This window comes from Cherax quadricarinatus, chromosome 59 (genome assembly GCF_038502225.1).
Source record: "Cherax quadricarinatus isolate ZL_2023a chromosome 59, ASM3850222v1, whole genome shotgun sequence".
In the NCBI taxonomy this organism is placed as follows: domain Eukaryota; kingdom Metazoa; phylum Arthropoda; class Malacostraca; order Decapoda; family Parastacidae; genus Cherax; species Cherax quadricarinatus.
The window spans coordinates 10,059,374-10,085,388 of NC_091350.1; the positions used below are offsets into that span (position 1 = coordinate 10,059,374).

Genomic DNA, 26,015 nt, shown 5'->3' on the forward strand with positions numbered 1-26,015 from the left:
CGACATACAAGATACTGCGGGGAATAGACAAGGTGGACAGAGATAGGATGTTCCAGAGAGGGGACACAGGGACAAGGGGTCACAACTGGAAGCTGAAGACTCAGACGAGTCACAGGGATGTTAGGAAGTATTTCTTCAGTCACAGAGTTGTCAGCAAGTGGAATAGCCTAGCAAGTGAAGTAGTGGAGGCAGGAACCATACATAGTTTTAAGAAGAGGTATGACAAAGCTCAGGAAGCAGAGAGAGAGAGGATCCAGTAGCGATCAGTGAAGAGGCGGGGCCAGGAGCCGAGTCTCGATCCCTGCAACCACAATTAGGTGAGTACACACACATAATTAATAGGGATAACATTTTATTCTGATTAAACTTATTTTCCAAGTTTTGAAAAAACTACTCAGAGCGAAACAGTCCCAACGAATATGCTTGTTCTGCTACACTGCTTGTGTTCATCCGTGTGGGTACTGCTTCCTTCAGCCAACAGGTTCAGAGGCAGGTCCAAGTCTCCTACCGGCTTAAGGCCAACCTAGTCAGGTCAGGTCATTCTCATTAACTTGCCGATATAGTATACCGTTTATATGATTTGATACTACAGCGAGTCTCTCCCATCTTGAAGATAACCGAGTGTGAACATTAAAATGGTATAAAATACCGACAGATTGTTAGGTAAGACACATATGCAACAGTTAGGTATCTTTATTTTGAAACGTTTCGCCTACACAGTAGGCTTCTTCAGTCGAGTACAGAAAAGTTGATAGAAGCAGAAGATACTTGAAGACGATGTAATCAGTCCATCACCCTTAAAGTTTTGAGGTGGTCAGTCCCTCAGTCTGGAGAAGAGCATTGTTCCGTTGTCTGAAACAATATGAAGTTGAAGTGACAGAATCGGGCCTTATATAGTGCCAGGAGGTGAGACGTAGGTTGATTTGGGAGGGCAGGTCCTTCTCAAACCCAGCCGTTCTCACTAGTAGAGGTTGTCGAAGTATTATTATTATTATAATCAAAAAGAAGCGCTAAGCCACAAGGGCTATACAGCGCTGCAGGGTAGGGAAGGAAGCAAGGGAATTGGATGGCAGAAGGGAGGGGGGATGATCAGCAGGTTACAGAAAACAGCGGGGCAGGGGATAGTACGGGGGTAGAGGGTAGCAAGAGATTCAAGTAGAAAGGGCTGAAAGTATCAGAATTTGTGAAGTCAGTCAGTCGTTGTCAAAAAGTCAATGAGAGAGTCCGGATGAAAGGTGGGTCCATCAGCGAGAAGGGAAGGTAAAGAGAGAGCAGCGGGGCGAAGACGACGACAGAGGTAAATTCTGCGTGCTCGTTGATAAAGTGGGCAGTCCAACAGAATGTGGCTGACTGATAATGGAGCTTGGCAATTCTCACAGAGAGGAGCAAGACGCCTCTCCATGAGATATCCATGAGTAAGACGAGTATGGCCAATGCGAAGACGGGAGAGAGTAGTCTCCCAACCTCGACACTGGTGATAAGAAGACGGCCAGTAACCTATACTCGGTTTAATAGACTGAAGTTTGTTGCCGAGCATAGTAGACCAACGTTGTTGCCAACGGGTGTGAAGGTGGGAAGATATTACAGCAAAATAGTCCGTACATGGAATACCTCTATAAGAAACTGGTAGGTCATGTACTGCTGACCGCGCAGCAGTGTCTGCCTGTTCATTGCCCTGTACGTCAACATGACCAGGGACCCAACAAAAAACAATATCTTTATGCTTAGTAAAGATGCGGCGTAGCCAAAGTTGGATACGGAGGACTAAGGGGTGAGGTGTATCAAATTTTTGTATAGCCTGTAAAGCACTAAGGGAGTCTGAGAACCACAAATGATGACACAGGCATAGATGCAATACGGATAAGTGCTGTAAGGATGGCATATAATTCAGCAGTAAAAATACTAGCTGAAGATAGTAAATGCCCTTGTACGACGCTGTCCGGAAACACAGCTGCGAATCCTACACCGTCAGAAGACTTAGAGCCATCTGTGTACACAGCAATGGCATGAGAATGAGAGTGAAAGTGGTCAAGAAAAAGAGAGCGGGAAGCGACCGTAGACAGTTGGGCTTTCGAGCAAGGGAGGGAGAAAGAACAGACTCGAACAGCTGGAACTTCCCAGGGGGGTAGGGAAAAGTGAGATGCTACATGTACATAGAAAGGTGGTAGTTGAAGAGAAGACAAGAGCGAATGAAGGCGAAGAGAGAAGGGACGGAGTAAGCAGGGGCGGCGAACAAATAAAGAATGTCTACTAATATCAGTGACCATTCTATAAATGGAAGGATTGCGGAGATCATGAGAGCGTACATAGTAGCGCAGGCAATGGGCATCACGGCGATCGGATAAGGATGGAACGTTCGCTTCTGCATAGAGGCTTTCGACAGGGGAAGAGCGAAAAGCACCAAGGCATAAACGTAATCCTTGGTGATGAATGGGGTTAAGGCTAGAGAGAGTAGCAGGAGATGCCGCTGAATAGATCTGGTCACCATAATCAAGTTTCGATAAAATAAGGGTGGAATGTAGGTGAAGGAGGGTTCGACGATCAGCTCCCCACGAAAGATGAGCAAGGGTTTTAAGAAGGTTCAGCCGGCTGTGACAAGTTGCCTTCAGAGAGGTAATGTGAGGTTTCCAGGATAACCTACGATCAAAGAGGAGGCCCAGAAACTTGACTGTATCACGTTCAGGGATACGTGAGCCATAGAGGTACAAAGGATGATCGGAGATGACAGAGCGTCTAGTGAAAGTGATTTGGTGGGTTTTAGTGCTGGAAAATTTAAACCCATGTGTGGTGGCCCAATTGGAAACACGGTCGACTGCATGCTGGAGAGAAACTCTAAGGAGGTGACAGTCAGCGCCTGCACAGGCAATAGCGAAGTCATCAACATAGAGTGATGACCAAATATTTGATGGAAGACTAGAGGCCAAATCATTAATAGCAAGGAGAAAAAGTGTTGTGCTCAGAACACATCCCTGGGGGACACCTTCAGCTTGGATAAAGTCCGGGGAGAGCACATTATTAACCCGAACACGGAAATGCCTGTCAGTTAAAAAGTTCTTAAGGAAGGATGGTAGATTGCCTCGAAGGCCTAAGGAGTGGGCTTGGGCTAAAATATTATACCTCCAAGTTGTGTCATATGCCTTCTCAAGGTCAAAAAATATGGCAATAACTGAGTGGTTATTCGCAAAGGCATTACGAACATACGTATCCAAGCGCAGTAAGGGGTCTATGGTAGAACGTCCCTTACGAAAGCCGTATTGACGAGTGGAGAGACTGTTGTGTGTCTCTAAATACCACACTAAACGTCTATTTACTAGACGTTCCATTACTTTGCAAACTGCACTGGTAAGAGCAATGGGACGATAGTGGGAGGGTTCATGTCCCGTAGTGCCTGGTTTGCGGAAAGGGAGAACAATGGCGGATTTCCACAGCTGTGGAAGAACTCCTTGTGACCAAATAAGATTGTAAAGGCGTAATAGGACTGCAAGGGCTGACTGATGTAAATGTTGTAGCATACGAATATGAATGTCGTCGGGCCCAGCTGCCGATGATCGACAAGCTGAGAGTGTTGCCTCCAGTTCTTGAAGTGTAAAAGGCACATTATACTGTTCTTCTCTGAGAGAAGAAAAGTCCAAGGGTGCTAACTCTCTGGCAGACTTTGAGGAAAGAAATGAGGGGCATAGATGGAGTCCCTGAGAAATACGGACCAGATGATTGCCAATTTCATTGGCAACATCTAGTGGGTTTGCTATATCAACACCGGCAACCCGCAGAACAGGAGCCGGGTCAGGAGAATATTTACCACTCAGTTTTCGTACTTTTTTCCAGACTGCACTCATAGAGGAAGCAGAGGTGATGGTGGAGACATAATCTCGCCAGCAAGTGCGTTTAGCGTCACGGATGACACGGCGAGCGATCGCACGCTTCTGTTTAAAATCAAGGAGTCGCTCTGTGGTTCTATTGTACCGGTACCTGCCCCATGCAGCCCGTTTCAACCGTACTGCACAAGCACAAGCAGGAGACCACCAAGGCACGCATTTCTGAGAATGCCTGCTCGAAGTTTGGGGTATAGAATGAGAAGCTGCGGTGAAAACGGAGGACGAGAAGAGGTGTAAAAGCTCATCGATGGAGGACGAAGAAGGAACCTCTTTAAAAACAGTCAGGTGTGAGTAAAGGTTCCAATTTGCCCGATTAAATTGCCAGCGTGGGGTGCGAAGAGGTGGCGAATATGAAGGGGAAGTAAGAATGATTGGGAAATGATCACTGTCATGTAAGTCCGGGAGAACAGACCAAGTAAAGTCTAATGCGGCGGAGGAAGAGCAAACTGAGAGATCGATGCAAGAGAGAGTATGAGTCCGAGGATCAAAATGGGTGTGAGTACCTGTATTTAAAACGTGGAGGGCGTGGGTGGCAAGAAAAGCCTCTAACTGAATTCCTCGGGAATCACAGTGAGACCCTCCCCAGAGGAAATGGTGGGCATTAAAATCACCAAGTAACAGAATCGGTGGCGGTAATGACGAAACAAGGAAGGCAAAATCCGGAATAGATAATGCCCGAGAAGGAGAGAGATATAAAGAACAGAGCGTATACCACCTATGTAAGTGGATACGGGCTGCTGTGTAATGCAGCGAAGTATGAACAAATAGCTGATGGTACGGAATATCAGTGCGGAGAAGAAGGGCACTTTCATTAAAGGTCCCATCAGGAAAAGGATCTGAAGAATACAATAAATTATAGCCTGAGATGTGAGAAATAACAGCAGAGTGTAATTTTGGTTCCTGTAAGCAAACACCAACAGGGGCAAACTGGGAGAGTAACATCTGAAGCTCACCCCGATTACCCCTGAGGCCGCGTATATTCCACTGTAAAAAGGCCATGATTGGCAATGATAAAGATACTTGAAATCCGCAGGTAAGGGTTCCTACGGACTAGAAGGGTTAGAAAAGTCCACATGCGGAGGCAGTGGAAAATGTTCAAGCAGCGAAGGAACGGTGCGCTGTGAAGAAAGGAGTTGCGCAGATGGAGCAGAGGAGAGAGAAAGAGCGGAAGGTGGATCAGTGTCCATTGATGGTTTGGTCTCTGCAATATATTCAGAGATTGCTTCAAGTGTTTCAGAATTCAGAGATGTCGTATGGGAGACAATATTGGGAATGGTAGGGGGAGGATGAGTAAAGATTGGAAGTGTATTGGACTGTACCAAGGTAGGGGGGGGCGAAAGGGTGGAGGGAACTGGAGAAGCGTGGCAGGGGACAGAAGAGACAGGAACCTGGGAGGTGGCAGAAGAGGAAGAAACTTGGGAGGGAACAGGGGAGGAAGGTACATTACGAGGAGGAGGGTGAACCTCTGCACTTGTAACTGAGCCAGTGAGAGGGGAAGAACTAGGGACAGAGACAGGGAGGGTAAAATGAGGAGGTGGAAGATGGGTAGGAGGTGTTACCGGACCTTTTTTTGACTTTTGAGAAGTAGAGGGACGATTGGGAAGAGGTGTCGTACGAGGTCTCGTCGATACTGAGGCTTGTAAGAGAGAACTCGAAGAAGCGAGATTAGACTGAGGCGTTGAAGTAGGGACGTCTGAGCCGAGGACAGCAAAAGGATTAGATACAGGAGTGATTATGGGAGAGGTAACCACAGAGGTGGGTGTAGAAGATGGGATACCAGAAGTGGGGGGACGTTTTGAAACACGGGAATAAGAAACACGTGGGAGTCTCCCTTGGAGGCGGAGATGAGAAACTGCCATGGCATAAGGGAGACCTTCTGTCTCTTTGAGGTAACGGATTTCCCGCTCGTTTAAATAGACCTGACAACGGCGAGAGTACGAAGGGTGAGCCTCATGACAGTTAAGGCAAGAGGGAGATCGATTGCAAGACGTATTAGAATGGTCATCGGCACCACAGACTGGGCATTCGGCGATAGATCTGCAATATTTCGCTGGATGGCCAAATCGCCAGCAATTTCTACACTGTTGTGGTGTAGGGATCACCTTTCGAACTTGTAACCGATGTCCTGCTATATAAACGGAGGATGGGAGTTCCCGGCTGTCAAAAGTTAAACGAGCCACATTGCTAGGGTATCGTCTCCGCCCACGGGCAGGAAGAACGTAAGTGTCTACCTTGAGGATTGGGAGATCTTGGAGTTCCAGCTGTTCTAGAATGTCGGTGCCACATGTCTGGAAATTTTGTTGAACTATGGTATGGGGTAGAATAACGGTACCACTACAAGAATTGAGGGAATGATGTTTTTCAAGGGTGACAGGAACAGTATCTATATGGGAAAGACGAGAGAGCTCACGAGCCTGGGTAGCATTCTGTACGGTAATGATGCGCGTACCGCTCTTAAGAGCATGAAAAGAAATATCTTTACCAACATGGCGTAGGAGTGCCTTGCCAATACTATGGTCAGAAAGATAGGCAGTAGAGGAAGTTGGTCGTAAAGTGAAGAATTTAGTCCACTGTTCAGTCTGAAACTGAGCATGGAAAGGTAGTGAAGGACGTGTCGATCGTTTCTGAGAAGAACAAGAAGGTGAAGGTGGAGAAGTATCATCAGCAGGTAATTGTCGTTGACGTTTAGGCGTGGGACCAGAGTTGGTCCGACGTGGAACGGGTCGGCGATTTGAAAATTGCCGCACCGTAGAGGGAGAGGCCGGAAGCATAGTCAGAGGAGAGCGAAGGTCTGATAAATCGAAGGAGTCAGTCGAGGCCTCAGTACCTGAAGCGGGTGAGGAAACAGCACCGGCAATAGGTACAGAGGCATGGGGAATGTCTGAAGAGTGGTCCAAAGACGAGGCGGGGTCAGAATGGGGTGCGGTATTAAGAAGGGGCCCGGGGGTACCAGGTTCATGGACTAGGGCTGCCATGGTTAGGTTACTTCTTTCTTTTTGTTTTTAAGAAAAAAAAAGAAAGAAGAAAAGAAAATAAAAATAAAAAAAAGAAAAAAAAAGGGGGGACCGGGGAGGGATAGTTCCTAGGAGGAATGAAAGGGCCAGAAATCTCCCTCCGCGCTCAAGAGGACTCGACACCGCTAGTAGCGCAGATGCAGCATGGAACCCGTGCCATACCCTACCCTTCATGCCAGTAAACCAGCAATCTGGGATAGCAACCTCACATCTGCCGAGCTACCTCGGTGGACAAAAGAGAGGGCGGCCGGATATCCGCCACAAAGCATACCTCCTTCAGCCACCACCCCCGGAATCCGAAAGGTGGCTTCCAGAGATACACCCGTCGCCCAAAAGACACCCAAAGCTACTCCGGGGTACCGGAGAGGGATCGGGACATCCCTAGGCAATCCAGATTCCACGGCAAACTACGCCACCGCCAAGAAACCTCAACGGAATGGGATGGACCCCGGTGTCCTTTCCCCTACCTAGGAACTAGCGCGCCTGTGGGAGAAATCACGAAGGCTAAAAAGAGGAAGGGCAAAAGGGAGGGGTGAGGAGGAGGAGGAGGAATGGAAAAAGGGGAGGATGGGGAGGATGGGATAGGGGAGGAGAGAATGGGGGGTAATTAGGTTCGGTCTGAGGAAGAAGACCGACAGGGCTAATTCCTCAGACCAAGAGCCTCTTCACCACGCCAAGGAGCCCCCCTTGAAGAGGGGTTGTCGAAGTAGATGGTCTGTACCAAGATACCCTTGTGTTGCAGTGTCTGACAGGATGAACATTAAAATGGTATAAAATACCGACAGATTGTTAGGTAAGACACATATGCAACAGTTAGGTATCTTTAATAAAGATACCTCCTGGCACTATATAAGGCCCGATTCTGTCACTTCAACTTCATATTGTTTCAGACAACGGAACAATGCTCTTCTCCAGACTGAGGGACTGACCACCTCAAAACTTTAAGGGTGATGGACTGATTACATCGTCTTCAAGTATCTTCTGCTTCTATCAACTTTTCTGTACTCGACTGAAGAAGCCTACTGTGTAGGCGAAACGTTTCAAAATAAAGATACCTAACTGTTGCATATGTGTCTTACATAACCGAGTGTAAACAAGACTCTGCCACTGGTGCTTCCTTAAGTGAATGTGACCTCACCTGACTAGGTTAGGGCACTGGCTTAAGCCGGTAGGAGACTTGGAGCTGCCTCGCATGGGCCAGTAGGCCTCCTGCAGTGTTCCTTATTTCTTTTAAGTTCTTAAGTTCTTATGAGTAACGGATTGTCAAAACAACATCTACTACTACTGTCTCCGTAACTCTATCCTCCTGTATTCAACTGAAGAAGCCTGACAGGCAGGCAAAACGTTTCGACAATAAGATACCTAATTATTGCACACGTGTTGTATCAATGTCACGGTTACTAAAACAAAACATTCTGGTGCCTGGGTTTGTTGTCTTGGCCGGATACGAGATAGCTACATCCTGACCCTAACCTAACCGGAGTTCTCAGTAGCAGCGTAATTACAAGATTGACTTTTGTACGATGTGTTATGTATATATATATATATATATATATATATATATAATATATATATATATACATATATATATATACATACATACATACATACATACATACATACATACATACACACATACAAACACATCGGCCGTCTCCCACCTAGGCAGGGTGGCCCGAAAAAGAAACTTTCATCATTCACTCCATCACTGTCTTGCCAGAAGGGTGCTTTACACTACAGTTTTTAAACTGCAACATTAACACCCCCCCCCTTCAGAGTGCAGGTACTGTACTTCCCATCTCCAGGACTCAAGTCCGGCCTGCAGGTTTCCCTGACGTGGTGACGTGTACTTAGCTCAGTGGTGACGTGTACTTAGCTCAGTGGTGACGTGTACTTAGCTTAGTGGTGACGTGTACTTAGCTCAGTGGTGACGTGTACTTAGCTCAGTGGTGACGTGTACTTAGCTCAGTGGTGACGTGTACTCAGCCCAGTGGTGACGTGTACTCAGCCCAGTGGTGACGTGTACTCAGCCCAGTGGTGACGTGTACTCAGCCCAGTGGTGACGTGTACTCAGCCCAGTGGTGACGTGTACTTAGCTCAGTGGTGACGTGTACTTAGCTCAGTGGTGACGTGTACTTAGCTCAGTGGTGATGTGTACTTAGCTCAGTGGTGACGTGTACTTAGCTCAGTGGTGACGTGTACTTAGCTCAGTGGTGACGTGTACTTAGCTCAGTGGTGACGTGTACTTAGCTCAGTGGTGACGTGTACTTAGCTCTGTGAAGACCTGTTTGTGTGCTCTCTGTGAATCTGAACCAGGATGCCCTCTCTTGAGCAACTTTACCAGCAGCTGAGAGAAGAGCTCAGAGTTGCTAAGATGGAGATACGGCGATTAACGGAGGAGAACAAGAGGATTCGTAGTAATCCTTCTGTTGTGAGTCCCCAGGTTAAGAGGGGAGCTTGGTCAGTGGCCGGGCAACATGGAACCAAGCTGAAGATCAAGAAAACGGTTGGAGGCAGAAACAACGAGAAACCAGAAGACTACCATGGAAACTTCCAACCCATTCTCGGTGCTACCTGACGAATGAGAGTGTTCTACTGGGAATGCCACAACGAGCACCAAAGAAGCATTGGCAGACGTGAGTAAGACATCCCTAGAAACCCCAACGAAGACCATCGAGAACGTCTTGACGAATTCTACAAGTGGTGTAATGCTACCTGGCGAATGTGAGTCGACTACTCTGAGCATCACGACGGACGACGCCAAGGAAGGTAAAAACATAGTAGTTGGGGATAGCCAGATTAGGTACATGGATAGGGCATTCTGCTTGAAGGATAGGAGTAGGAGGAAGAGTGTGCGTTTTCCTGGGGCTGGGATGAAGGATATTGTTAGCCGTCTGGATGACATCATGAGAGGTAATGGGAGCAATCCTATTATCTGTCTCAGTGCTGGAGGCAACGATGTTGGCAGACGTAGGAGTGAGGACCTGATTAGCAGGTATAGGTAAGCAATAGAGAAAATTAGGAGGAAGGGTGGGAAACCTGTTATATGTGGCATTTTGCCAAGGAGAGGAGTTGGAAATGAATGGTTGTCCAGAGCAATTGGTGTCAATTGCTGGCTGGACAAATACTGTAAGGAAAATGCGGTAACATTCATTGACAACTGGGACCTCTTCTATGGCAGAAATGACATGTATGCCAGGGATGGGGTTCACTTATCTAGGTGTGGGGTGGGAGCACTGGCCAACGCAGTGGAGTGAGCTGTTAGGTCTTTAAACTAGGAATAGTTAGTGGTATGGGTTCTGGCGGGAAAACTGTGAAGTCGCAGGGTAGTAATATGAGTAGTACTAGGAGAACTAGTAATAGGCAAAATGAGGTGGATATTGGAAAGCCAGTGGCACTAATTGACAAGGACAGTAATAGGTTTAGTGGAATAACAGAAAGGAGCAGGAAGGGTAAAGAGAGAGGAGGGTCTTTAAATATTTATTACACAAATAGTCGCAGTGCTAGGAATAAGATGGACGAGTTGAGATTAGTTGCTAGTGCAGGTAACAGATATATTTGCCTTTACTGAGACGTGGTTTAATTCAAAAAGTCGGGACATGCCTGCAGAATGTCACATTCAGGGTTTTAAATTGTTCCAAGTAGATAGAAGTATCGGGAAGGGGGGTGGGGTGGCATTGAATGTCCGAGATCGTTTGAACTGTTGCACAAAAACGGGTATTAAGTCTGAAGTAACACATACAGAGTCTGTTTGGATAGAATTTTCAGAGGGGCATGAAAAATTAATTTTAGGAGTGATACACCGTCCCCCAAATTTAGATAGGGACAAGGGGAGACTACTATGGGAGGAAATTGTTAGCGCCACAAGGCACGATAATGTAGTAATTCTAGGAGACTAACTTTAGTCATATTGATTGGAATTTCTTAACTGGGAATTTAGAATCATACGACTTCTTAGAAGTAGTTCAGGATTGTTTTTTGAAGCAGTTTGTGACAGAACCTACAAGGGGTAATAACCTGCTTGACTTAGTTCTGGCAAACAATGAATCCCTTGTTAATAATTTAGAAGTTTCAGAGGAACTGGGTGCTAGCGACCACAAATCAATTACATTTAGAATTGAATGGAAGTATGATAGTAGGGATAACTCAATAACAGTCCCAGATTTTCGCTTAGCAGATTACGATGGGCTTAGAGAACACTTATCATCTGTTGACTGGGGTAACGAAGAGAGCTATCAATATGACAGTTTTCTGAGCACAATACATGCTGCTCAAAGAACGTTTATCCCTTACAAGGAAATTAGATCGAATAGAAATGACCCAAAATGGATGAATAATAGGCTGAAATATCTACTAGGGCATAAGAAAGGAATTTATAGGCGTATCAAAAGAGGCGAGGGTCATCTTATGAATCAGTATATTGACATTAAGAGGGACATTAAAAAGGGGATAAGAAAAGCTAAAAGGGACTATGAAATTAAAGTTGCTAGGGATTCTAAAACTAACCCAAAAAGTTTTTTCCAGGTCTATAGAACAAAAGTCAGAGATAAGATAGGTCCCCTTAAAAATAACTATGGGCATCTTACTGACAAAGAGAATGAAATGTGCTCGATTTTAAATAATTATTTTCTCTCGGTTTTTACACAGGAAGACACTAATAATATTCCGGTAATTAATTTTTATAGTGGATCAGAAGAAGATAAATTATGTAACATCACAGTCACTAGTGAAATGGTTGTGAAGCAGATAGACCGACTGAAGCAAAGTAAGTCACCGGGTCCTGATGAGGTTTTTTCAAGGGTTCTAAAGGAATGCAAAATGGAAGTCTGTGAACCATTAACTAATATTTTTAATTTATCTCTTCAAACAGGTGTAGTGTCTGATATGTGGAAGATGGCTAATGTAATTCCTATTTTTAAAACAGGGGACAAGTCGTCACCGTCAAATTACCGCCCAATAAGCCTGACCTCAATTGTAGGCAAATTACTAGAGTCAATTATAGCTCAGATTATAAGAAGTCATCTCGATAAGCATAGCTTGATTAATGATACTCAGAATGGATTCACAAGAGGCCGGTCTTGTCTAACTAATTTATTAACTTTCTTCAGTAAAGCTTTTGAGGCTGTTGACCACGATAAAGAATTTGATATTATTTACTTAGATTTTAGTAAGGCATTTGATAGAGTTCCTCACCAAAGACTGTTGAAGAAAGTAGCAGCTCATGGCATTGGGGAAAGGGTGCTCTCGTGGATCGAATCATGGCTCACAGACAGGAAGCAGAGAGTGTCCATAAATGGGGTTAAATCCGAGTGGGGATCAGTAACAAGTGGCGTTCCACAGGGATCAGTCTTGGGCCCGTTGTTGTTTATAATATATATCAATGATCTTGATGAAGGAATTACTAGTGATATGAGCAAATTCGCCGATGACACGAAGATAGGTAGGATAATTGATTCAAACGTAGATGTTAGGGAACTTCAGGAGGATTTAGACAAACTCTACTCTTGGTCAGAAAAGTGGCAGATGCAGTTCAATGTAGATAAATGCAAGGTTCTGAAGCTCGGGAGTGTCCATAACCCTAGCACTTATAAGTTAAATAATGTAGAACTTAGCCATACAGATTGCGAAAAGGACTTGGGGGTTATGGTAAGCAGCAACCTTAAACCAAGACAGCAATGCCTGAATGAACATTAAAATGGTATAAAATACCGACAGGTTGTCAGGTAAGACATATGCAACAGAAGCCTACACAGTAGGCTTCTTCAGTCGAGTACAGAAAAGTTGATAGAAGCAGAAGAGACTTGAAGACGATGTAATCAGTCCATCACCCTTAAAGTTTTGAGGTGGTCAGTCCCTCAGTCTGGAGAAGAGCATTGTTCCGAAGTCTGAAACAATATTTTTCTGTACTCGACTGAAGAAGCCTACTGTGTAGGCGAAACGTTTCAAAATAAAGATACCTAACTGTTGCATATGTGTCTTACCTCACACACAGCAATGCCTAAGCGTACGTAATAAGGCAAATAGATTACTGGGATTTATATCAAGAAGTGTAAACAACAGAAGTCCAGAGGTCATACTGCAGCTTTATACATCATTAGTAAGGCCTCACCTAGATTATGCAGCTCAATTCTGGTCTCCATATTACAGAATGGACATAAATTCGTTAGAAAACATTCAGCATAGGATGACTAAATTAATACATAGCATTAGAAATCTTCCTTGTGAAGAAAGATTGAAGACTCTTAAGTTACATTCACTTGTTAGACCAAGAATGAGGGGAGACCTGATCGAAGTGCATAAGTGGAAGATAGGTATTAATAAAGGGGATATTAACAAGGTCTTGAGGATATCTCTCCAAGAGAGAACCCGCAGTAATGGATTTAAGTTGGATAAGTTTAGATTTAGAAAGGACATAGGAAAGTATTGGTTTGGAAATAGGGTAGTTGATGAGTGGAACAGTCTACCTAGTTGGGTTATTGAGGCTGGGACTTTGGGTAGTTTCAAATTTAGGTTGGATAATTACACGAGTGGGAGGGGTTGGATTTGAGTAGGACTTGCACATCGGAGCTTGTTTCTTGGGTGGCATTGAAAATTGGGTTGGTCAAATGCTTGTTAGTGGGATGAATTGTAAAGGACCTGCCTAGTATGGGCCAACAGGCCTGCTGCAGTGTTCCTCCTTTATGTTCTTATGAATCCCTTCATAAATGTTACTTTGCTCACACTCCAACAGCACATCAAGTATTAAAAACCATTTGTCTCCATTCACTCCTGTCAAATACGCTCACGCATGCTTGCTGGAAGTCCAAGCCCCTCGCACACAAAACCTTTACCCCCTCCCATCAACCCTTCCTAAGCCGACCCCTACCCCGCCTTCCCTCCACTACAGATTTATACACTAAGTCATTCTGTTTTGCTCCATTCTCTCTACATGTCCGAACCACCTCAACAACCCCTCCTCAGCCCTCTGGATAATAGTTTTGGTGGTATAAACCTTGGTAATAAATACCGACAAGTTGGTTTAGAAAGACACGTAAGCAAACACTGACATATTTATTAGAAAACGTTTCGGTCCTGGGAGGTTACCTGGAGGTTATTCCGGGGATCAACGCCCCCGCGGCCCGGTCCACGACCAGGCCTCCCGATGGATCAGGGCCTGATCAACTAGGCTGTTACTGCTGGCCGCACGCAGTCCGACGTACGAGCCACAGCCCGGCTGATCCGGCACTGACTTTAGGTATCTGTCCAGCTCTCTCTTGAAGGCAGCCAGGGGTTTATTGGCAATTCCCCTAATGCTTGATGGGAGGCTGTTGAACAGTTTTGGGCCCCGGACACTTATGGTGTTTTCTCTTAGTGTACCATTGACGCCCCTACTTTTTATTGGCGGCATTTTGCATCGCCTGCCCAGTCTTTTACTTTCGTAGGGAGTGATTTCTGTGTGCAGATTTGGGACCATTCCTTCCAAGATTTTCCAAGTGTAGATTATGATATATCTCTCCCTCCTGCGTTCCAACGAGTACAAGTCAAGTGCTTCCAAGCGTTCCCAGTAGTTAAGGTGCTTGACAGAACTTATACGTGCAGTAAAGGATCTCTGTACACTCTCTAGATCTGCGATTTCACCTGCTTTGTATGGAGATGTTAATGTACAGCAGTATTCCAGCCTAGAGAGAACAAGTGATTTGAAAAGGATCATCATGGGCTTGGCATCTCTCGTTTTGAAAGTTCTCATTATCCATCCTATCATTTTCTTTGCACGTGTGATCGTGGCACTGTTGTGATCCTTGAAAGTGAGATCCTCAGACATTACTATTCCTAGGTCCCTTACATTATTTTTCCGTTCTATTGTATGGCCGGAGTCAGTAGTATACTCTGTTCTAGTTATTATCTCCTCCAGTTTTCCATAACGGAGTAGTTGGAATTTGTCCTCATTGAATATCATATTGTTTACCGTTGCCCACTGGAAAACTTTGTTTATATCTTCTTGGAGGTTAACCGCGTCCTCAGCAGATGACAGCCTCATGCAGATTAGTAAGAACATAAGAACATAAGAAAGGAGGAACACTGCAGCAGGCCTGTTGGCCCATACTAGGCAGGTCCTTTACAATTCATCCCACTAACAAACATTTGACCTACCCAATTTTCAATGCTACCCAAGAAATAAGCTCTGATGTGCAAGTCCCACTCAAATCCAACCCATCCCACTCATGTATTTATCCAACCTAAATTTGAAACTACCCAAAGTCCTAGCCTCAATAACCCAACTAGGTAGACTGTTCCACTCATCTACTACCCTATTTCCAAACCAATACTTTCCTATGTCCTTTCTAAATCTAAACTTATCTAATTTAAATCCATTACTGCGGGTTCTCTCTTGGAGAGATATCCTCAAGACCTTGTTAATATCCCCTTTATTAATACCTATCTTCCACTTATACACTTCGATCAGGTCTCCCCTCATTCTTCGTCTAACAAGTGAATGTAACTTAAGAGTCTTCAATCTTTCTTCATAAGGAAGATTTCTAATGCTATGTATTAATTTAGTCATCCTACGCTGAATGTTTTCTAACGAATTTATGTCCATTCTGTAATATGGAGACCAGAATTGAGCTGCATAATCTAGGTGAGGCCTTACTAATGATGTATAAAGCTGCAGTATGACCTCTGGACTTCTGTTGCTTACACTTCTTGATATAAATCCCAGTAATCTATTTGCCTTATTACGTACGCTTAGGCATTGCTGTCTTGGTTTAAGGTTGCTGCTTACCATAACCCCCAAGTCCTTTTCGCAATCTGTATGGTTAAGTTCTACATTATTTAACTTATAAGTGCTAGGGTTATGGACACTCCCGAGCTTCAGAACCTTGCATTTATCTACATTGAACTGCATCTGCCACTTTTCTGACCAAGAGTAGAGTTTGTCTAAATCCTCCTGAAGTTCCCTAACATCTACGTTTGAATCAATTATCCTACCTATCTTTGTGTCATCGGCGAATTTGCTCATATCACTAGTAATTCCTTCATCAAGATCATTGATATATATTATAAACAACAACGGGCCCAAGACTGATCCCTGTGGAACGCCACTTGTTACTGATCCCCACTCGGATTTAACCCCATTTATGGACACTCTTTGCTTCCTGTCTGTGAGCCATGATTCGATCCACGAGAGCACCCTTCCCCCAATGCCATGAGCTGCTACTTTCTTCAACAGTCTTTGGTGCGGAACTCTATCAAATGCCTTACTAAAATCTAAGTAAATAATATCAAATTCTTTATCGTGGTCAACAGCCTCAAAAGCTTTACTGAAGAAAGTTAATAAATTAGTTAGACAAGACCGGCCTCTTGTGAATCCATGCTGAGTATCATTAATCAAGCTATGCTTATCGAGATGGCTTCTTATAATCTCAGCTATAATTGACTCTAGTAATTTGCCTACAATTGAGGTCAGGCTTATTGGGCGGTAATTTGACGGTAACGACTTGTCCCCTGTTTTAAAAATAGGAATTACATTAGCCATCTTCCACATATCAGACACTGCACCTGTTTGAAGAGATAAATTAAAAATATTAGTTAATGGTTCACTGACTTCCATTTTGCATTCCTTTAGAACCCTTGAAAAAACCTCATCAGGACCCGGTGACTTATTTTGCTTCAGTCTGTCTATCTGCTTCACAACCATTTCACTAGTGACTGTGATGTTACATAATTTATCTTCTTCTGATCCACTATAAAAATTAATTACCGGAATATTATTAGTGTCTTCCTGTGTAAAAACCGAGAGAAAATAATTATTTAAAATCGAGCACATTTCATTCTCTTTGTCAGTAAGATGCCCATAGTTATTTTTAAGGGGACCTATCTTATCTCTGACTTTTGTTCTATAGACCTGGAAAAAACTTTTTGGGTTAGTTTTAGAATCCCTAGCAACTTTAATTTCATAGTCCCTTTTAGCTTTTCTTATCCCCTTTTTAATGTCCCTCTTAATGTCAATATACTGATTCATAAGATGACCCTCGCCTCTTTTGATACGCCTATAAATTCCTTTCTTATGCCCTAGTAGATATTTCAGCCTATTATTCATCCATTTTGGGTCATTTCTATTTGATCTAATTTCCTTATAAGGGATAAACGTTCTTTGAGCAGCATGTATTGTGTTCAGAAAACTGTCATATTGATAGCTCTCTTCGTTACCCCAGTCAACAGATGATAAGTGTTCTCTAAGCCCATCGTAATCTGCTAAGCGAAAATCTGGGACTGTTACTGAGTTATCCCTACTATCATACTTCCATTCAATTCTACATGTAATTGATTTGTGGTCGCTAGCACCCAGTTCCTCTGAAACTTCTAAATTATTAACAAGGGATTCATTGTTTGCCAGAACTAAGTCAAGCAGGTTATTACCCCTTGTAGGTTCTGTCACAAACTGCTTCAAAAAACAATCCTGAACTACTTCTAAGAAATCGTATGATTCTAAATTCCCAGTCAAGAAATTCCAATCAATATGACTAAAGTTAAAGTCTCCTAGAATTACTACATTATCGTGCCTTGTGGCCCTAACAATTTCCTCCCATAGTAGTCTCCCCTGGTCCCTATCTAAATTTGGGGGACGGTATATCACACCTAAAATTAATTTTTCATGTCCCTCTGAAAATTCTATCCAAACAGACTCTGTATGTGTTACTTCAGACTTAATACCCGTTTTTATGCAACAGTTCAAGCGATCTCGGACATACAATGCCACCCCACCCCCCTTCCCGATACTTCTATCTACTTGGAACAATTTAAAACCCTGAATGTGACATTCTGCAGGCATGTCCCGACTTTTTGAATTAAACCACGTCTCAGTAATGGCAAATACATCTATGTTACCTGCACTAGCAACTAGTCTCAACTCGTCCATCTTATTCCTAGCACTGCGACTATTTGTGTAATAAATATTTAATGACCCTCCTATCTCTTTACCCTTCCTGCTCCTTTCTGTTATTCCACTAAACCTATTACTGTCCTTGTCAATTAGTGCCACTGGCTTTCCAATATCCTCCTCATTTTGCCTATTACTAGTTCTCCTAGTACTCATGTTACTACCCTGCGACTTCACAGTTTTCCCGCCAAAACCCATACCACTAACTATTCCTAGTTTAAAGACCTAACAGCTCCCTCCACTGCGTTGGCCAGTGCTCCCACCCCACACCTAGACAAGTGAACCCCATCCCTGGCATACATGTCATTTCTGCCATAGAAGAGGTCCCAGTTGTCAATGAATGTTACCGCATTTTCCTTACAGTATTTGTCCAGCCAGCAATTGACACCAATTGCTCTGGACAACCATTCATTTCCAACTCCTCTCCTTGGCAAAATGCCACATATGACAGGTTTGCCACCCTTCTTCCTAATTATCTCTATTGCTGACCTATACCTGCTAATCAGGTCCTCACTCCTACGTCTGCCAACATCGTTGCCTCCAGCACTGAGACAGATAATAGGATTGCTCCCATTACCTCTCATGATGTCATCCAGACGGCTAACAATATCCTTCATCCCAGCCCCAGGAAAACACACTCTCTGCCTCCTACTCCTATCCTTCAAACAGAATGCCCTATCCATGTACCTAATCTGGCTATCCCCAACAACAACAATGTTTTTACCTTCCTTGGCGTCGTCCGTAGTGATGCTCCGAGTAGTCGACTCACATTCGCCAGGTAGCATTACACCACTTGTAGAATTCGTCATGACGTTCTCGATGGTCTTCGTTGGGGTTTCTAGGGATGTCTCACTCACGTCTGCCAATGCTTCCTTGGTGCTCGTTGTGGCATTCCCAGTAGAACACTCACATTCGTCAGGTAGCACCGAGAATGAGTTGGAAGTTTCCACGGCAGTCTTCTGGTTTCTCGTTGTTTCTGCCTCTCCAACCGTTTTCTTAATCTTCAGCTTGGTTCCATGTTGCCCGGCCACTGACCAAGCTCCCCTCTTAACCTGGGGACTCACAACAGGTGGATTACTACGAATCCTCTTGTTCTCCTCCGTTAATCGCCGTATCTCCAGTTTAGCAACTCTGAGTTCTTCTCTCAGCTGCTGGTAAAGCTGCTCAAGAGAGGGCATCCTGGTTCAGATTCACAGAGAGCACACAAACAGGTCTTCACAGAGCTAAGTACACGTCACCAAATGCCTTTCTACCTCTATGTTAGAGGTGATCAAGGTCCCAGGACCGAAACGTTTTCTAATAAATATGTCATAGTGTTTGCTTACGTGTCTTTCTAAACCAATAGTTTTGGTAATTCCACACCTCCTAATTTCCAAACTACGAATTCTCTGCATTATATTCGCACCACACGCTGCCCTCAGACATGACATCTCCACTGTCTCCAGCCTCCTCCTCATTGCAACATTCATCACCCATGCTTCACACCCATACAAGAGCGTTGGTACAACTATACTCTCATACATTTCCCTCTTTGCTTTCATGGACAAAGTTCTTTGTCTCCACAGACTCCTTAGTGCATCACTCACCCTTTTCCCCCCATCAATTATATGATTCACCTCATCCTTCATAGGCCAATCTGCTGACACGTCCACTCCTAAATATCTGAATACATTCACCTCCATACTCTCTCCCTCCAATCTGATATCCAATCTTTCGTCACCTAATCTTTTTATCATCACCTTACTTTTTCCTATATTCACTTTTAATTTTCTTCTTTTACATCCCCTACCAAATTCATCCACCAACCTCTGCAACTTCTGAACGAACATTAAAATGGTATAAAATACCGACAGATTGTTAGGTAAGACACATACCTAACTGTTGCATATGTGTCTTACCTAACACTCTGCAACTTCTCTTCAGAATCTCCCAAAAGCACAGTGTCATCAGCAAAGAGCAACTGTGACAACTCCCACTTTGTGTTTGATTATCTTTTAACTCCACACCTCTTGCCAAGACCCTAGCATTCGCTTCTCTTACAACCCCATCTATAAATATATTGAACAACCACAGTAACATCACACATCCTTGTCTAAGGCCTACTTTTACTGGAAAATGATCTCCCTCTCTCCTACATTCTCTAACCTGAGCCTCACTATTCTCATAAAAACTCTTCACTGCTTAAAATAACCTTCCTCCTATATCATACACCTGCAGCATCTGCCACATCGCCACCCTATCATATACATTTTCCAAATCCATAAATGCCACAAAAACCTCTTTACCCTATCTAAATACTGTTCACCTATATGTTTCACTGTAAACACTTGGTCTACACACCTCCTACCTTTCCTAAAGCCTCCTTGTTCATCTATCCTACTCTCCGTCTTACTCTCAATTCTTTCAATAATAACTACCATACACTACCAGGTATACTCAACAGACTTATTCCCCTATATTTTTTGCACTCTCTTTTATCCCCTTTGCCTTTATACAAAGGCAAAGGGGGAGATATATGAGAAATCATGTAAGCGCTTGGAAGTTCATTATTTTTTCCAGTGGTTGTGGAAAACTACTGCTATCTACCACCACCACCATCATCCTGCACCGTAGTCAACATTACCTCGCCTCTACCTTCCTTGCATCTACTGGATACAACAGCATCAACTAAATTATAACGTTTCGGTCCCAGGACCGAAACGTTTTCTAATAAACATGTCAGTATTTGCTTACGTGTCTTTCTAAACCACCTTATGATCTGCATTGGTTTTACTGTGAAATTCGATCAAATTTTCCCGAAATTAAACAAGAATTAAATGAAAACCATGATCCATACTTTGAAAATTCAGTTGCTTCTATGGGCAGGTAGTGGAAAGAAGCCAGGCCGGGTAACACGGACCCCAATGGAATTAAGTCGCCTCGACTTCTCTGGGTTATCCTTGGCAATTTACACACGTTACTTTTTATGATAATCTGTGTAACTGTATTTGTGCGTATCTGTATATAAATAAACTTACTTATACGTGGAAAGAAATTTCTGGAGATGATGATGCAACAATCTACACTATACCGGCCACTCGCACACACCCGCAACTGGGAGTGTAAACCAGGGGGTTAGAGGGAGGGGAGTTGGGGAGAGGCAGTATCTGTTAGGCTAGCAGTCCCTTCCCTTTCCTCTCTTCTCCTCCCCCAACCCCACGTCCTCCTCCCCATCATGCCAACCCCTTCTGTTCATAAGCCAGACCCTCAACACGCACATAACAGCCTCGTCTCTCCCATCCTCTCACAGAGGCTTTTCGTCGTTTTTATCAGGGTTATAATATATGAAAACATAATTTAAATTATGCTGCACAGTTCTAGTCATTGTATTACATAATGGGTATAAATGCGCTGGACCTGACCATTAGGCCTGTAGCAGTGCTGCATCCTAAGCGGGTATGACAAACTTGCTTAGCATGGACCAGTAGGCTTGCTGTAGTGTTCGTCCTCTATATACAAGTCGCTGACATTTTTTTGGAGCTATCCTCGGTAATTTACACTACGCATGATAACTGTACTTAAAGTGTACCTGTGCCTAAAACTTGCTATAAGAAAAAGGCGGAAGGAGCACTACAGCAAGCCTAATGGCCATGCTAGGCGGGCCCAATTCACACACGAATATAGGTTTAAAAATCACATTTTTGACTAGGTTAACAAAAATGAAAGGTCACAATGTCTCACACATACGAGGGAGTACACCTTTCAAGAAACCTTTTTTGTTTTCCTTTTTCTCAGATGTGGGCCAGGGGGTCACTAACAACAACACCCTGGTTGAACGGGTGGGTAATAAACAAGGATGCTTGACATCAGGCCAAAACCTGTCACATGTACGAGCGCTTTGAAAAAAAAAAAAAGTTATCACTACATGTAAACATAAAACTAACGAGACCAACTTAATTCTAAATATAACCACAATAACTGTTTCGTTTACACAGTAGGCTTCTTCAGTCAAATACAGAGGCAGCAGGTGTTGTAGTTAAATGAAGATTATGTAATCAGTCCATTAACCTTGGAGAAATAGTATTTGAGGTGGTCAGTCCCTCAGCTTGAACACACACTTCCTCCTGAACGACTAACCTGGCCTCAATGAGCTTCATAAGAAATCCATCAAAGCTGGAGAGAGAAACATTGCCTCGACAGGTTTCCTCAGTTGCAAATGTATTTTTACGTAACGTATTGTAGGTCAGTAGGTCTGCTGCAGTGCTCATTCCTCCTTATATTCCCATGAAAGTACAATAATAAGAATAACGAAGTAAATGTTTCAGATTTACAGCAGGCTTCTTCAGTCAAATATAGGCAAATATAACACTGGAGTCCCCTCAAGGAAAATTCCTTAATGTTGGTGAGGGGCTTTTGATTTAGGGAATTGGATCTGTGCTCCAGTTTCCCAAATTAAGCCTGAATGCCTTCCACATCCCCCTCCCCAGGCGCTGTATAATCCTCTGGGTTTAGCGCTTCCCCCTTGATTATAATAATAATAATAATAATAATAATAATAATAACACTGGAGACAAATAATTTTGGATGATCGGTCCCCTCGGCCTTCATAGGTGGATGTGGGTGGGTGTGAGTTGGACCTGATAGCTTGTGCTACCAGGTCGGTTGCCGTGTTCCTGACCTGACTAGGTTGGGTGCATTGGCTTGGACCTGCCTCGCATGGGCCAGTAGGCCTTCTGCCGTGTTCCTTCGTTCTTATGTTCTTGGCAACAGGAAGAACGACGTACCTTGTGGGTGACTGGTGCGGCAGTGTTGCTGATGCCGCGTGTCCCTCTCTCCTGCAGTTAGCAGTGTAGTGTTGGGGAAGGCATTATCCAAGTCTTCACACGCCTCCTTCAGTGTGATCATATTCCTTTCAAAAAGTCGTAGACGATTCATACGCTTTCTAATAACTCGATGACGACACCTCTCAGTCTATGTATCATGGTGCGAGTAAAAAAAAAAATCCAGCAGGTCGTCCTTGTTAGTGAGTTTCCTGTACATTTTGAAGGCGAGTCTGTCCCCACCCGTGCCTAGCAGGGTATTAATTAACGAGAGTTTATTGTCCTTTTCTTCCTCAAGAGATCTGATAGCTGGCTCTGCTCTTGATCTTGGCAGTGCTAATATCCAGGCGTCTAGAAACGACAATCTGAATAATGCAAATAAGTTGGTAGAAATAATTTTAATAATTATTTTTTTTTATTATCACACCGGCCGATTCCCACCAAGGCAGGGTGGCCCGAAAAAGAAAAACTTTCACCATCATTCACTCCATCACTGTCTTGCCAGAAGGGTGCTTTACACTACAGTTTTTAAACTGCAACATTAACACCCCTCCTTCAGAGTGCAGGCACTGTACTTCCCATCTCCAGGACTCAAGTCCGGCCTGCCGGTTTCCCTGAATCCCTTCATAAATGTTACTTTGCTCACACTCCAACAGCACGTCAAGTATTAAAAACCATTTGTCTCCATTCACTCCTATCAAACACGCTCACGCATGCCTGCTGGAAGTCCAAGCCCCTCGCACACAAAACCTCCTTTACCCCCTCCCTCCAACCCTTCCTAGGCCGACCCCTACCCCGCCTTCCTTCCACTACAGACTGATACACTCTTGAAGTCATTCTGTTTCGCTCCATTCTCTCTACATGTCCGAACCACCTCAACAACCCTTCCTCAGCCCTCTGGACAACAGTTTTGGTAATCCCGCACCTCCTCCTACCTTCCAAACTACGAATTCTCTGCATTATATTCACACCACACATTGCCCTCAGACATGACATCTCCACTGCCTCCAGCCTTCTCCTCGCTGCAACATTCATCACCCACGCTTCACACCCATATAAGAGCGTTGGTAAAACTATACTCTCATACATTCCCCTCTTTGCCTCCAAGGACAAAGTTCTTTGTCTCCACAGACTCCTAAGTGCACCACTCACTCTTTTTCCCTCATCAATTCTATGATTCACCTCATCTTTCATAGACCCATCCGCTGACACGTCCACTCCCAAATATCTGAATACGTTCACCTCCTCCATACTCTCTCCCTCCAATCTGATATTCAATCTTTCATCACCTAATCTTTTTGTTATCCTCATAACCTTACTCTTTCCTGTATTCACCTTTAATTTTCTTCTTTTGCACACCCTACCAAATTCATCCACCAATCTCTGCAACTTCTCTTCAGAATCTCCCAAGAGCACAGTGTCATCGGCAAAGAGCAGCTGTGACAACTCCCACTTTGTGTGTGATTCTTTATCTTTTAACTCCACGCCTCTTGCCAAGACCCTCGCATTTACTTCTCTTACAACCCCATCTATAAATATATTAAACAACCACGGTGACATCACACATCCTTGTCTAAGGCCTACTTTTACTGGGAAAAAATTTCCCTCTTTCCTACATACTCTAACTTGAGCCTCACTATCCTCGTAAAAACTCTTCACTGCTTTCAGTAACCTACCTCCTACACCATACACTTGCAACATCTGCCACATTGCCCCCCTATCCACCCTGTCATACGCCTTTTCCAAATCCATAAATGCCACAAAGACCTCTTTAGCCTTATCTAAATACTGTTCACTTATATGTTTCACTGTAAACACCTGGTCCACACACCCCCTACCTTTCCTAAAGCCTCCTTGTTCATCTGCTATCCTATTCTCCGTCTTACTCTTAATTCTTTCAATTATAACTCTACCATACACTTTACCAGGTACACTCAACAGACTTATCCCCCTATAATTTTTGCACTCTCTTTTATCCCCTTTGCCTTTATACAAAGGAACTATGCATGCTCTCTGCCAATCCCTAGGTACCTTACCCTCTTCCATACATTTATTAAATAATTGCACCAACCACTCCAAAACTATATCCCCACCTGCTTTTAACATTTCTATCTTTATCCCATCAATCCCGGCTGCCTTACCCCCTTTCATTTTACCTACTGCCTCACGAACTTCCCCCACACTCACAACTGGCTCTTCCTCACTCCTACAAGATGTTATTCCTCCTTGCCCTATACACGAAATCACAGCTTCCCTATCTTCATCAACATTTAACAATTCCTCAAAATATTCCTTCCATCTTCCCAATACCTCTACCTCTCCATTTAATAACTCTCCTCTCCTATTTTTAACTGACAAATCCATTTGTTCTCTAGGCTTTCTTAACTTGTTAATCTCACTCCAAAACTTTTTCTTATTTTCAACAAAATTTGTTGATAACATCTCACCCACTCTCTCATTTGCTCTCTTTTTACATTGCTTCACCACTCTCTTAACTTCTCTCTTTTTCTCCATATACTCTTCCCTCCTTGCATCACTTCTACTTTGTAAAAACTTCTCATATGCTAACTTTTTCTCCCTTACTACTCTCTTTACATCATCATTCCACCAATCGCTCCTCTTCCCTCCTGCACCCACTTTCCTGTAACCACAAACTTCTGCTGAACACTCTAACACTACATTTTTAAACCTACCCCATACCTCTTCGACCCCATTGCCTATGCTCTCATTAGCCCATCTATCCTCCAATAGCTGTTTATATCTTACCCTAACTGCCTCCTCTTTTAGTTTATAAACCTTCACCTCTCTCTTCCCTGATGCTTCTATTCTCCTTGTATCCCATCTACCTTTTACTCTCAGTGTAGCTACAACTAGAAAGTGATCTGATATATCTGTGGCCCCTCTATAAACATGTACATCCTGAAGTCTACTCAACAGTCTTTTATCTACCAATACATAATCCAACAAACTACTGTCATTTCGCCCTACATCATATCGTGTATACTTATTTATCCTCTTTTTCTTAAAATATGTATTACCTATAACTAAACCCCTTTCTATACAAAGTTCAATCAAAGGGCTCCCATTATCATTTACACCTGGCACCCCAAACTTACCTACCACACCCTCTCTAAAAGTTTCTCCTACTTTAGCATTCAAGTCCCCTACCACAATTACTCTCTCACTTGGTTCAAAGGCTCCTATACATTCACTTAACATCTCCCAAAATCTCTCTCTCTCCTCTGCATTCCTCTCTTCTCCAGGTGCATACACGCTTATTATGACCCACTTCTCGCATCCAACCTTTACTTTAATCCACATAATTCTTGAATTTACACATTCATATTCTCTTTTCTCCTTCCATAACTGATCATTTAACATTACTGCTACCCCTTCCTTTGCTCTAACT

The 26,015-nt window shown here is 43.7% G+C and overlaps 1 protein-coding gene across 1 annotated transcript in view; it reads right to left on the reverse strand.

The window, feature by feature from the left end:
* Positions 1–26,015, reverse strand: part of Gbs-70E (Glycogen binding subunit 70E) — a 171,054-nt gene that overhangs the window by 28,157 nt on the left and 116,882 nt on the right. The window lies entirely within an intron of this gene.